Raw genomic sequence first — 13,986 nt, 5'->3', positions numbered from 1 at the left:
TGTTGACAATTAAGATGTATATTTTAATATTGATAATACTACATTTTCAGAGCAGTAGCTTCTATACAACGTTCTCTGCACTAGTGATTGTGAATTTCACTATAATTGGAGATGTAGCTTAGTTGGCAGAGTACTAACATAGCGACTGGGAATGGTGACACACAGCTGTGATCAAGAACTTAGAAGAAACTGAGTTGTTGCCAGCTTCTGCCTATTACAAATAAGGCCACTATGAACATAGTAGAACAATGTGCCCCTGTGGCACGGTGAGGCATCTTTTGGGTATATTCCCAAAAGTGGTATAGCTGTGTCTTCAGATCATGACTGCCCTCTGAAAGATGCAACAAACTGTTGAAAGAGTCAGATGCAGATATTTGCACTCAACCAATGGACAGAAGCAGTTGACCATTGTTGTTGAATTAGGGAAGGCTGAAAGGAGCTGAGGAGAAGGGCGATCCTGTAGGAGGACCAGCAATCTCAATTAATCTGGATCATCACCATCTCTCAAACAACCAACACACATAGAGTAGAGGACTCCCGGGTCTGTGTTCATTCAGAGATGATGCACCTAACCCTCAAGAGACTGGAGGCCCGAGGGAGTTAAGAGTTCACGGGGGTGTGGTAGGGGGTGTATCCCGAGGAGACAGGGGTTGGGGAGGAGGTATGGGATGTAGAACAGATGGAGGGTGGATGGGGGGGTGAGAATAAAATATGACTTTTAAGAGATATAAATTAATTTAGAAATGAAGTGAGATGCTATTCACAAAGCCATATAACTTATCCTAAAGAAGCTATACAAAATATGAGAATTGCAAATTATATGTTGATACCTATAAGAGTATGAGAGGGAGAGTTGGAGAGGGTGATAAACAGGGTGAGAGGGAGGGAGGGAAAGAGGCAGGAGAGAGGGAAAACAAGAGAGGGAGGGAGAGAGGGAGAGGGAGAAAGAGGGGAAGGGAAGGATAGAGGGAGGGAGGGAGGGAGAGAGAGCAAGATAAACAACTGATATGGGCAACACCTTTCCTTTGCTACTTCATTGTTTATTCAGTACTTCCATCAGCAAAGAGTGAGCCCCGATCACTGAGTCCTGAGATAGGTCTGAATAAATGATTCTGTATCGTCAGGCCTATTTTAGGTCCTCCTGCTTTTGAGTGTCCAACTTGTTTACATGAGACCCACACTGTATTCTTGACAGTAACTCCATCTTATCAGTAGAAACAGCAAGCCACTTGCTGGAATGACGATTGCATTGAATTACTTCTTCATACTTCACCCAATCATGGGAGCACATGGTCCCCACATGCCTCTCTTTCTTTCCCTGTGTACATAAATATGATTGGAGGAATCACAGAGCATCTGATCTCCTAAATTGATCTTGATTGGTTGACAGTGGTGGTTAGGAGATTTGCGACATTTACAAACTTGGTTGGACAAAATGGAGCAAAAGAGACATGTCAGAGAGAATTCAATCATTCTCTTAGAAACAGCAGAGGCAGACATGGTCAATCATGCCAGTACATGGAATTCTGGACACTCTTGTTTTTGTTTCACCTTGATGGATGACATGCATCTATATAGATGTTGAAACCATCCCTGGGGGATCACATAAAGGTGACTTAGTGATCATCCTATGTGGTCGTTAATCTTGGTTGTCAAGTTATTTGGACTGGAATCAACTAAGAGTTATCTCTCTGGGGGCTGTCAGTGAGGATATTTTCAGTGAGGAAAAGCTGAAATGGAAAGACCCTTCCCTAACGTATGTAGAAGCTTCTGGTGTTGACCAAGAGATACAGAGGTATAAACGGAAATCGGTGCTGCTTGCTGGATTGCCTTTGTTTCTTGTAAGGGAATGAATGGACCCTGTTGTTGTTATTGTTGTTGCTGCTGCTGCTACATATTTTTCTGACATGACTCTCCAGTGTCTTCAAATTCCAACATGAACTTGAAGGTCCCCAGGAATGTTCTAGATCTTTGACACTACACTGGGACTTCCAAGGTATCTGGCTTTGTGGGTTGATCAACTTCTGGGATCTCTGTCCCTATAATGTACAAATGTATAAAGTCTACTGTTGGACTATTCAACTTCTATTGGCTATAAGTCCTTCTAGCAATACCAACACACACACACACACACACACACACTTGATTCTGCCTTAGGCAACTCTGTCTTTCCCTTGTTTTGGCAGATGGGGAAGCCATTTGGGAGGAGGTGATGGTGTAGCAGATATCCCTGCTCTGACATCAAACATAGGTCTGTGAAAAGAAAAAAAATGGAGATAGAGAGCCATTAAGGAGAATGAAACCACAATAGGATGATGGATTCACATGCAAAATGGATTAAAGATTTAGTTTGCAAAAGTCTAGGGAGCTTGGGTATTATTTGGTCCCATGGGATAATAGGATAATTCTTTACTTGACACATTGAAAGAAAAATGCAGATTGTTCTTACACCTGGTATTTAAAAGATCATTCTTTTATAATTACCATGCAATGGATATTCCTAAGTAATATTCTTGATAATTGCTGCAGTATTCTTGCCTTGGTTTTGAAATGGTACTTCTTAGAGTCAGATATACAGAGCCACAGATTCAGCTGCTTTCATTTTTTTTTCTTTTTTTTTTCTTCAAGCCCTTCTGGAAGTTAATAATGCTCCTGAGAAAGCAATTAAACTGAAAAAATAAAGCTTCATTTTGAAGAATAAGCAGCTTGCAACCTGGTTTAACGCTGAGACGGCACTAATAACAGAGCACTTATGATCTAAGGGAGAAAATGAAAAGTCTTTATTATTTCCCGAAATGACAGAACAACCAGGGCCTAAAGACACACTATCATCATTTATTGCATTAGATAACGTGCATTTTGGCAAATGAAATGCTTGCTTCTGAGTGTTATGTCCTCCACTTTAGGGATCTGGCTAAGTAGTTAATTCCGTCTCTGATATAACGAGTGCTAATGTCACTTTGGACTCAGAAGCAGAGCAAAGGTAGGCGGGAAAAGAAGTAGGCAGAGCCATTGAGGCACCAGCCACACAGAGGTACGGTGATGGGACATAGATACTCATTCGATCCAACACAAAGAAAACAATCTTCATTTTAAGATAAAGTTACTGTAAGAAAATCCTTTTTTCCTTAATCCTAGCACTGCTTTTGAAATGACTGGGCATCTGAAGAGTAAGTCATTTCCATAGGACTGTTAAATTCCCTTCCATCTGAGGCTCTTCTTAATCCTGGCTTGCTTAGCCTCCGGAAACTAACATTCTGGGTAAAGGAAAACCTTTCTTTTCTTTTATCTTTCTTCTTTTATTATTACACATTTTCTTTATTTACATTTCAAATGTTATCCCCTTTCCTGGTTTCCCCTCTGAAAACCCCCTATCCCATCCTCCCTCTCCCTGCTCACCCACCTACCCCCTCCCTCTTCACTGTCCTGGCATTCCCCTACACTGTGGCATCGACCCTTCTCAGGACCAAAGGCCTCTCCTCCCATTGATGTCCAACAAGGCCATCCTCTGCTTCATATGCAGCTGGAGCCATGGGTTTCCTCCATATAAAGCCTGACATAAACCTGTCTCCTGAGAGGCGCTGACAGGGCCTGCCAAAGACAGAGGTGGATGCTTTCAGCCAACCATTGGACTGAACATGAGGTCCCAAATGGAGAAGCTAGAGAAAGGATTGAAGGAGCTGAAGGAGCTTGCAGCCCCATAGGAGGAACAACAATATGAACCAACCAGTACCCCCAGAGCTCCCAGGGACTAAACCACCAACCAAAGAGGAAAGCCTTTCAGAGAAAATAAGAATAATAAACCCTACTAACAATCACATCCTGTTTCATTTTGGCCTTTGGATTGGAAACTGCTTCTTAGAGAAAAAGCTCTATATTTAAAGGAAAGGGCATTTTAAACAAACGATTATTGTTCATAACGCGCTTAAATGCTCCAGGTGCTGATGGCTCTGGGTGGTAACAGGAGGTTGTCATTCTGCTTACTTCTGACAGGAGAGAATCTTGGATTGGATCCTGTGGATAAAAGGAGCATGTTCCTAAACAGGGCAGAGAACCTCATTCCATGTGACACTGTATTGAACTCAGATTAAAAAACAACAAACAACAAAGAAACAAAACAAAACAAAACAAAACAAAACAAAACAAAACAAAACAAAACAAAACAAAACAAAACAAAAGACCCAAACCTAGGGAACCTTTGTTTCCTCTCTCTGAGAAGACTCCAGCTGTAGTCACCAGATAGAAAGGATCTATTCTTATTTCTGCTCATGCTTCATTTCCCCTATAAGCTTCAAGGAAATTACTCCTCTTTCTGGTCCTTGGACCAGTCTTTTCTTCCAATAAAGAGGTTTAGAAATATACATGTTTCAAAATGAAAATCATTTTGATTTTCTTGGAGAATAAATATCAGTTCGGGTCCTTACAGTGCAGGTGTGACTTCAGCTCTTTGAGTTTCTGAGAAACTTTAACTATTGCATCTAAATATTTTTAATTATTTCCTTTAATTTTAAGATTATAATTAAATTTTTCTCCCTTCTCCTTTCTTTCTCTAGACTCTCCTATACATCCCTCCTTGCTTTCTTCCAAATTCATGGTCTCATCTTTCATTAATTATTGATATGTGCATATGTAAATATTATATATCCATACATATTCCTCATGTAACTTGCTCACTTTGTGCAATGTTACTTGTATGTATTTTATCCATTTGGCCTTGGATAACCAGTAGGTGTGTTCTTTCCACTCTCATTGTTCCTAGGTTACCTGTAGTTCTTTATGCAAGCAAGGAACATTGCACCTCTGTTTTTAAGGCAGCATTTTAACATTTTACAAAGAAATTCAATGGACTGAAAGTTTCAATGCAAGGATATACGACAGGGCCAAATACAAGAAGGGAATTTTCAGTGAACTATGAATGAGGAATGAACTGACATCTCCATGTTTTAATCTACAACTGGCTTCTGCTTTCTAGTTAGCCTAAGGTAATTCTTTAAATCAGCTGTCTCAACCTTTCCTTTAATCCAGTTCCTCATGATGTGGAATGACCCCTAGCCATAAAATTATTTTCATCGCTACTTCATGACTGTAATCTGCTACTGATATGAATCACAATGTAAACATATGTGTTCCTTGACGGTCTTAAATAAAGGATTATTTAATACATTTTCCTCTGGAAAGGATTCCAACCCACAGGATGAGAACCATTGCTTCAAATATTATCAATATGAATCAAAACCTGTTTGTAAAAAAAAAGTAAGAGCATACATGAGCCTAGAGGGCAGAATATGTTAGTTTAACAGAGGTAGAAAGTGATTTTGGAAAACAATATGGAAAAAAAATAATGTTTTGTAACCACATGTGTTTAGGTAAAAATATCTGTATATAGATAAGCACTGCACAATTGTTCCAATGTTTTACCAGCATTAAATATAAATAAACTTCACAAATGTCTGCCAGTAGAGTTGTGATTAAATGAAATATAAATATTGTGATGGTTTGTATATCCTTGGACCAGGGAGTGGCACCATCTGAAGGTGTGGCCTTGTTGGAATAGGTGTGGCCTGGTTGGAATGGGTGTGTCACTATGGGTGTGGGTATAAGACCCTACCCTAGTTGCCTGGAAGTCAGTCTTCCACTAGCAGCCTTTGGATGAAGACATAGANCTCTNAGCTCCTCCTGNGCCATGCCTGCCTGGATACTACCATGCTCCCACCTTGATGATAATGGACTGAACCTCTGAACCTGTAAGCCAGCCCCAATTAAATGTAGTTTTTTATAAGACTTGCCTTGGTCATGGTGTCTGTTCACAGCAGTAAAACCCTAACTAAGACAAGTATATATATGCAATAGTTTAGATCTGAAACTTCTCCCAAAGACCATACACTAAAGTCTTGGTCCCTGGATTATGGCAGTCAACCTTTTATGATAGAGGCACTATTTGGAGATGTTAATTCATGCTGGCATGTCATCAGGGCCTCAGACTACCTTTCTCTTTCTGGAACTGACTCCCGTGGCTTCCAGGTATGCGGTAAAAGGCTCTACATCACTGTGTTTCCCCTACCACAATCTGTGATATGCTGACATTTACAGGCCAAGAACCAATAGGCAAAGGGGACATGGATTCAAACCTCTGAAGTCAGGTTTCCTGATTTCCCTCTCTAGTTAGCTATCTCTGATATTTTGTCACAGTGATGAAAGCCTACAGGACACAGTTCAAACTAAGGCATTTCACATAATAGCACATTATGTATACAAGAGCTGAAACAGAAGACTTTTGAAATATATACATTCTGAGAAATCATAGAGAAAATAATTGTGCTTTGTAACACTAGTTTCATGTGGGCAAGAAGATACCGAAAAGACAGAGGCAAGCACCTGGGAACACTGACTTGACTTCAGGGTTCATGCTTCTGTTTACCTCTGTCAAAAATTTATGAGAATCAACGTTTGTTACTGTCACATGAACAACTTGACTAGCCTATCCATCACTTCTTGGACATTAGTGGATGTTACTGCCTTATATGTCACTTTGACCAGCATGTTACAAACTTCCAAAGTCACTAGGAAGTCATTCTCTGTTTTCTTCTCATGCCACCGTTTATACTAATCTACTTTCCACCAGTGAGAAGCCAGCGACTATCCTTCAGAAGCAGGGTAAGTATCCAGATTCTAATATAAATTATTCACTCAAATCTTCTTTGATTGAACGAACACCACTTCACACTTTCCAACCAAGACAACACTAACTTTTTGTGGAGGATTCTGTTTTCAGAATAGCAGCTGGGAGTTCTCAGTTCACATACGTTGCTTTCCATTGTAAATAAAAATCAGGTAACAACAGACTCTGAATTGCCTTCTAGCCATTTCCAAAACAATGTCTACCTTGAAAAACTCATTAAAATTTTCCAAAATAAACTCAAACACATGTCATGAAACACTGCACCCCTGCGTGGACCTAGGCCAGAAGCAGCAGAAAATGAGACACAGAAATGGACTGCTCCAAATTTACATAGTTAAATATGGAGTGTGGAATGTCCCCCACTCCAACTCTCAACGTGTTTCACAAACTCACTATATTGACAAGATGATCCAGTATACCCGAGGTGCCTCTTGTGTAAGAATTCCAGTAGAAGAGTGGGAAATGAATAGGCTCCACTGAAAAGGGAGGGAGGGGCGTTGGAAAAGAGGAAGGTGACTTTTCAGTTTGTTGTTGTTGTTGTTCTTGTTTCCTTTCTTACTTTTCTTATCTAATCTGTGGCTACTTTTCCAACAGAGCAGAATGCTGCCCTGTGGCCAGTACAGGTGCTACTTTTGTTCCTGTTTCGACCTGTCTCAGAATTCTCACTTCAAGCTCCAAAAGAATCTTCAGTGAAATTAAAAAAAAAATAAAAATAAAAAATAAAAAAAGTGTGGTTTGTAAGAAATAGAAGATTGATTAAGGACATTTAAGAGGTGGCAGGTAAGAAAATAATCTACTCGAGACTTAACCCCAAACCCCAATTATATATAATGTGTTTTAATGAGGAATGACAGAACAATTAAAAAGAAGCAGCCAACAAGCTCTTATGCCTAGACCAATGACCTTTCTTAGCATGCTTGAAGGATGATTGTTCATCTTGTTTCAGCAAATCAAATGGAGCACACTGTTTTTAATTGAGGTTTGCATTCAATCTCATCATTTGGATGATTATTGCCTATTTGAAAATATTTTCAAGAACATTACCAAATCACCTTATTTCTCCTTTATTTCCTTACTTAGCTTTATAAACACAAGTGGCTTAAAACTCTTGGAATGTAAATATGCCTTCGAGAGTTTTCCAACTGTGGGTTATTGAAATATAACACTTGTGACTAATAGGGGCCAAGTTTAAAATGTTAAGGTATTTTTTATGTTTTTATTGATAGATAATCAGCTTTCCTGAAGAAGTATTTCATGATACAACTGAAACGTAGAAAATGACACTTTTGAGAAATGATTCCCCGATTTTTTTTTAGAAACGTAAAACAACAACAAAAAACAAAATCAAGCATTGGACTTCTTGTGTGTGATGTTTTACACTTACTGTTTGGTTGAGACCAAAAGGGAAAAATTTGCCTTCTTAAGAGTCTTCTGTGAACAAATGTTTTAAATTCTGTATCTTGTATTACTCCTTGTATTTCTACGGATGGCATAAACTGTTGTATCTTGTATTACTCTTTCTATTTCTATGGATGGTATAAGCAAAATTTAGGTTTCAGGGAACACACCAGTGCGAGCAGACATTTGGAAAGATGTTCTGCCACCTTTGGAAATATTAAAAAATATATACAATAAAGAGGGTTTGAAGCCGGCACATGACTAAATCTAGGCAATTTATAACCCAACTATTAGGGAACAAATGGATATGTTTATTTAACAGATGATATTTCAACTCCTCTAGATAGGATATTTTTTGGTAGAGAGAAAAAAGAAAATAGTGTAAATTGACTTATATTGCATATTATGCCTGCCTATATATGCTACCTAACTTGCATAATTTAAATTGACATGTGTCTGCTTTTGTCTTTGGTATGAGTGGTTAACTTGTCTTTTCTAGTCTTTCTCTTTAAAATTTATTCATAGAGAGTAGCAGAGTGTACGACAGATACTTCTAAGTATATTATACAATTATTAGGAGAGCTGTCCTCATTATCCCATGAGTATTGAAAAATGAAAAATTTAGTTCCTGATATGTGCTCGATTAATCTCCACCGTGTTGGTTACAGACCATTATATCAAAGTTACCAATAGGTGGGTATGACATATAGAGGGAATTCAATGGCATCATTCATATATTCAGAGCCTGAGTATGGGAAGCCTGTTTAGTGACACATCACTGCAATGGCCAGATGGGCTTGGCAACTAGAGAGGTTAGGAATGGGGAAAATATCACTAAGTTTTAATTACGATGCCAGTGTTTGTTTGTTTGTTTGTTTGTAAATCCTAATTCAGTACAATAGTCTATAAAAATATTTCTTTAATTCCTTGAGGGTATAATTACATTTTTCCTCTTCCCTTAATTTTCTATACACCCTCCCATAATACTGTGTTTGCTCTCTCATTAAAACTCATGACCTTTATAACTTATGTATAAATGGATATATATATATATGATATGTAATATATATATAAATATGTTTATATATATATATGTGTGTGTGTGTGATATGGAACATATACATACATCCATATATAACACAGGCACACACACACACTCACACACACTCACACACACACACACACACACACACACACACACACACACATATACCTAAATACATGGATATAACCTGTTCAGTCTATATAATGTTACTTGTATGCTGAGGACAAATGGAATAGCTTTTCCCTGGCAAGAATGTGCCAGTTGTTTATTTAGCACTATATTCTAAAGGTTTAACAGTTATCTGTTTACTCAACTAACTTTTTAAAATTTATGTTTTACATGTTACAAGCATTATTATTAATTAAATGTTTGCATTTATAATCAATGTAGAAAACTGACAATGTTTTTACCTTATTTTGCATGACATCAATACAAAAAGTAACATTTCTACGTGCTACATGTCTCCTGTCAAGAATCCAACAACCCATGACATAATTTAGTTGAGTCAGTTTTTCAATATTGTGTGCCATGTCTTCTTCTTGTAACTAAATTCTGAAACATTAATCATGTGAAGAAATTTTATCCTGAATGTATTTCCAAAAGGGACTTTTAAAAATAACTTAATTTGAAAAGTTGATATTCCAGTGTCATCCTAAATCAATGCAAAGGGCCCTAATTGATATTAAACAAACTGATAAATATGCCACCATCACATAAATGCAAATATATTATTAATTAATTCAGTGACAGCTCTTGACATTTAAAGGTGATTCATCCTAATTCACCCAAGCCATATCAGCAATGTTTTTTAAAGTCAGTTTAAATCAGGAAACTAATGTGCATTTAAGACGTATAGAACAAAAACACTCTTAAAGTTTTTGAAATGGAATGTTAGGCAAACTCTTGGCTACAAACTCTTAAAAGGTCAATAGTGGGAATATTTGGTTATTGCCCCATAATACTTCCTTATGCTTACTGTTCCTGTAATATCATGACTTTTCAAGAGGCATTTAAGTTTCATTATTATAGTAATCTCTCATCTGTGGTCTTTAGCCTACCTAGTAAGTCCAAACTTAGGCAAGGAAAATGGTGTCTCACTCTCGAATGACTGAGAGCTTCTTAACAAAGAGCCTTTTATTTTACTGTGTATTTTTCTATAGTAGGAGCAGTGCCCTGATCTCTTTCATATCTCACACAAAGAGCTGAGTCACAAATAATATAAATAAATGAATGTTTAATGGTCGGGCCCATAGTTGCTTCACTCAGATAAACCTTTTTTATCAGTGACTGTCTTTTGAAATTATTGTTTCATTTGATTTTTATTATTATTTAATTATGCACATGAGTCCTTTCTTCTGGGGATAAGTGCATGTGTGAGTATGGTGCCTGCAGAATCCATAAGAAGGTAATAGAGCCCCTGGAGTTACAGTTAAATGCATCTTTTTGCTGGGACTAAAATTTGAGTCCCCTTCAAAGGCCATCTCTTCATCCTCAGATGCAACTCTCATTTGAATGGAATTGATTCTCCTTTTCCGGTTACTGCAGAATAATCTTCCTGAGTATTCATAATATAAATACTCTTATGTTCATACTTAGGTTCTACAGGAACTAACGAGTTTGTTTCTTTCCACATGAATTTAAAGAAACATAGAAACTCTGCTCTTCTGGCTGCTGTACCAGGAGAACATGCAGAATGTGATGCAGATGATTTGAGCATCCTTACAGATACTTATTAACTCTGGCCTTGTACTAATACACTTCACTGCTTACTAAACAGGAATTTGTTGATAAGTAACTTTAAAACAGACTATTATTAGAAAACATATTTTTATTAAAAATGGTATGTAATTTAATGAACTCTCCATCCATTTCTCTTCTACTAAATTCTTACATTAGTGTCATAAATTTGCAATAATCATTGATCCAACATTGATGCCTCATTATTGACTAAAGCCCATGCTTGATTCATATTTCTTCAGTTTTTTTCCCTCCTGTCCTTTTCTTCTATTTTATGTCACCTCTGTTGCCACAACATACCTGTCTGTTACTCCTCTGTAGTATGCTCTGATAGCTGCTCCAGTTTTTCTTGTTTCTTATAACCTTGACATTTTTGTTAGCTATTTTCTACAATAGAATCTCATGCTTACATTAGTATTTTGAGTTATACTGAGTTACATTTAATGTTATGGACTTTTAAGAGACAAGCATGCACAGGAAACTGCATATCCGCCACATACACACTCACTATAAACAAACAAACAAACACCTCAAAGATACACAGAAAAGATTTTTTATCTCCAATTAACTGACTTAATAATTCAATTTATAGTGACATGAACTTTGAAAACATCTTGACAGTAAGTTAGAATGGAGCACTGACTACTTTACTTCTCAGAATAGTCCAGCACTTACCAGTAGAGCTTTTGCCGTCTTGGTAACTCTTCCACAACTCCTTCAACATGCTTCCTACTTTCTTGCACTAGTAGATGTTAGAGACCCAAGCTTTTACCAAAGCTTGACACTTCATCCAGAATCCCTGTGACATTGTATTGGAGCATGGTCTCAAAAAAAAAGAGAGAATTTAGGGAACGGATGTAACTTGCTATATGAGATGGTGGCAAAGGTTTGGAGCAACTATACATTACCAATGAAAACAAATAGAACAGAACAGCAAAGAAAGAATACAAACACATCTCTCACTTTTCACAGTTCCCTCATTACAACTCTGCCATAGCTTCCTGAACAACAGCATCCCCATGCAGTCAAATGCTAGCATGCCTCCACACATTCTGCAGTCCTAGCCTCTGGAGAGCTCATGATATCCTCACCTGCTACAGAACAGTTTCTCTCTTTCTCTTTGTTCCTGGAAACTCCTCCTCAAGGCCCTTGCTATATATGATGCTCTTACTAATCTCCAGCTATTTCAGTTCCAAGTGTGCTGGCTCAAGGAAGGTTTTCTCTGTTTCTGATGAAACTGTGCCTTTGAAGACAATCTAGTAGCTTGTCACCCAGATCTCTATCTTTGGTTGGAGGCTTTCTGTAATGTCCAGAGTCATACATCCAATGTCTCCTTATTATGTCAACTTTAGCTCTTAGAGGCAGCTCAGACCTAACATTTTTAAGGGTTTTGTATTTTCTTGTCACCCAGTCCATCTTTGCATCTTACAAAAGAGCACTGGTACACACGGTGATGAATTGTAATTCATTCGCTCTCTCCATAAAACTTGTGGGTTTCAAGTGTCTTCATATTATATTTAGAACAAATTTTAATTTCTTGCTCTCCCTCCTATGTTCTCCATCATATTCCAATTCAATCGCTAGATTGAACCAAGGGATTCTTTTCTGATTTCCGAGCAACTTTTTCCTTTTCTATAAGCTTTTTAACTAACCCTCTGTTCTGCCTGAAATGTCATCTTTTAGATACAAAAAAATCTGGCATGTCAGATTCCTTCTTAATTTGAAATCTTGTATTAAATATGCCTCATCAAGGAGAAATCCTGTGATTATCTTCCTTCTATCACATCATTTGAGATATTTCATTTTTAAGTTTTAAAATGAACACGTGGAAAAGCTCATGCCTACTTTCCATTGATCTCTTCATAAGTCAATTTTTCTCATTCACTAGAAGGAAAGACTGCAAAGGCAGGAAACATTGATTATTTATTGATGAGCACCTAGAGTCTAGCACAATATCTAAGATGCATTGTATATACATGTTGACTATTATTTAAAGGATTAGCCGATGCAGATTGAAAAGACTATCATTGGTCACCACTGAAATTAACTGAGGGGACTGCATAGGTGGATATGTGGTTAAAATACTTGCCAATCTTCCAGAGGATCTTAGTTTTGTTCTCAAAACTTATGTCAGGCAGCTCACCACCATCTCTAACTCCAGACCAAAGATATGGCCTCCACAGGCACCTAAACTCACTAGTGTGTATTTATATAGACAGAAACACACACATAAAATTAAAAAGAAAATAAATCTGTAAAAAGGAATTAAAAATATCTTATAGTAATTAATAAGATTATGACATGCTCTACACCTTGAAAAAGTTAAATACATTTATTAAAATAAATTATCTGAAACATATAAAAAGAGTTATGTGTTCATAATATGAATATAAAAAAACTGTATTGGCCAAATACTGTAAGAGAGAGTAATTTATAAACATGTATTTGATTCTGGAAAAGTGGAACCCAGTTGCTTACCAAAAGGGCTATGCTCACAGTTAAAGTATTTTGTCAACTTGCTGTTCATGTCTTATGTCTCCACAGTGACTAATTTTATGCCTTAATCAAGAGACCTTCCTCCCCCTCCCCCTCTTCCTCCTCCTCCTCTTCCTCCTCCGCCTCCTCCTCTTCCTCCTCCGCCTCCTTCTATCTTTTAGTTAAGGTTACTATTGCTGTGACGAGATACCATGAAGTTTCACTAATGTTGGCTGCCAAAGGACACATGTTAATGCTACTGACAGGTAATATTTCCTCTGTGCTATGGTTAGCTTTTCATCCTTCAAGCATTTTCTTTCAGATTGGAAGTCTGTATTACCAATCTGAAAGAAAGTGATGGTGATGGTAACAGACAGGAATGTCACAGGGTACCAAGTTGGGCAGGAAAGCATTTATTTGGCTCATCCTTCACATCTTTGTTCATCTTCAAGGAGGTCAGGACAGGAACTCAAGCAGGGTAGGAGCTGATGCACAGACCATGGAGGCATGCTGCTTTCTGGCTTGCTCCACATCGGGCTTGCTCAGTCTGCTTTTTTGTTTTGTTTTGCTTTGTTTTTAAATAAAACCTGGAGCCACCAGCCCAGAGATGGTCCCACCCGCAAAGGGCTGGGCTCTCCCTGTCAATTACTAA

Source organism: Mus caroli, chromosome 8, assembly GCF_900094665.2.
Source record: "Mus caroli chromosome 8, CAROLI_EIJ_v1.1, whole genome shotgun sequence".
In the NCBI taxonomy this organism is placed as follows: Eukaryota; Metazoa; Chordata; class Mammalia; order Rodentia; family Muridae; genus Mus; species Mus caroli.
The sequence above is the reverse complement of the archived record's forward strand: the minus strand, read 5'-3'. Positions refer to the sequence as shown.